Raw genomic sequence first — 1,189 nt, forward strand, 5'->3', positions numbered from 1 at the left:
GTGTGTATAGGTGTATATAGTGTATATAGGTGTGTATAGGTGTATGTAGGTGTGTATAGGTGTATGTAGGTGTGTTTACTGTAGGTGTATACAGGTGTGTATAGGTGTATATAGTGTATATAGGTGTGTATAGGTGTATGTAGGTGTGTATAGGTGTATGTAGGTGTTTACTGTAGGTGTATATAGTGTATATAGGTGTGTATAGGTGTATGTAGGTGTATATAGGTGTATATACTGTATATATAGGTGTGTATAGGTGTATGTAGGTGTGTTTACTGTAGGTGTATATAGGTGTGTATAGGTGTATATAGTGTATATAGGTGTGTATAGGTGTATATAGGTGTGTATAGGTTTATGTAGGTGTGTATACGTGTATGTAGGTGTCTAGGTTTGTATAAGTGAATATAGATGTGTATATGTGTGTGAAGGTGTGTATAGGTGTATACAGGTGTGTATTGGTGTATACAGGTGTATATAGGTGTGTCTGTATAGGTGTATACAGGTGTATGTAGGTGTGTATAAGTGTATATTTGTTTATATAGGTGTGTATAGGTGTGTATAGGTGTATATAGGTGTATATTGGTGTTTATAGGTGTATGTAGGTGTGTATAGGTACATGTTGGTGTGTATATAGGTGTTTATAGGTGTGTATAGGTGTGTGTGTAGGTGTGTATAGGTGCATGCACGTATTTATATAGGTGTATAGGCGTGTATATAGGTGTGTGTATAGATGTTTATAGGTGTTTATAGGTGTGTATAGGTGCATGTAGGTGTGTATAGGTGTGTGTATAGGTGTTTATAGGTGTGTTTACTGCAGGTGCCACTGAAGGAAACCTTGTCGTATGTGGTAACATACCTCTGTACAGACTGTGTGTGTTTGTGTGTAGATCAAGGCTCCAGTGCTGCTGATGCTGGGAGGCAGAGACAGGAGAGTGTCTCCTCATCAGGGTCTGGAGCTCTACAAAGCTCTGAAGAGCAGAGACTCACCTGTCAGGTACAACAGCACGCCCCTCTTACTTCCTGTCCACTTCCTGTTTGACAAACACATCATAACATTAAGACTAAAGATTGTGATTATTCAGCCTGATTTCGTTTCTGTTCCAGGCTCCTGTGGTTTTCAGAAGACGGACACTCACTGTCCAGAGTGGACACACAGGTCGACTGCTTCCTCAACACAGTGCTGTGGCTG

At 40.1% G+C, this 1,189-nt stretch overlaps 1 long non-coding RNA gene across 2 annotated transcripts; it reads left to right on the forward strand.

Moving 5' to 3' along the window:
* The first annotated feature begins 11 nt into the window (after positions 1–11).
* On the forward strand, positions 12–1,189 carry LOC147819376 (uncharacterized). 2 transcript variants are annotated; one of them, XR_015436982.1, is made up of 3 exons: positions 12–215; positions 247–994; positions 1,105–1,189. It is a non-coding gene; the product is annotated as an uncharacterized LOC147819376 (long non-coding RNA). The 2 variants fall into 2 exon arrangements; XR_015436983.1 differs by having other exon boundaries at positions 47–84; positions 216–994.

The sequence above is a fragment of the Seriola lalandi genome, unplaced genomic scaffold, assembly GCF_002814215.2.
Source record: "Seriola lalandi dorsalis isolate HSWRI2012SDOR001 ecotype SW California unplaced genomic scaffold, Sedor1 jcf7180002053854, whole genome shotgun sequence".
In the NCBI taxonomy this organism is placed as follows: Eukaryota; Metazoa; Chordata; class Actinopteri; order Carangiformes; family Carangidae; genus Seriola; species Seriola lalandi.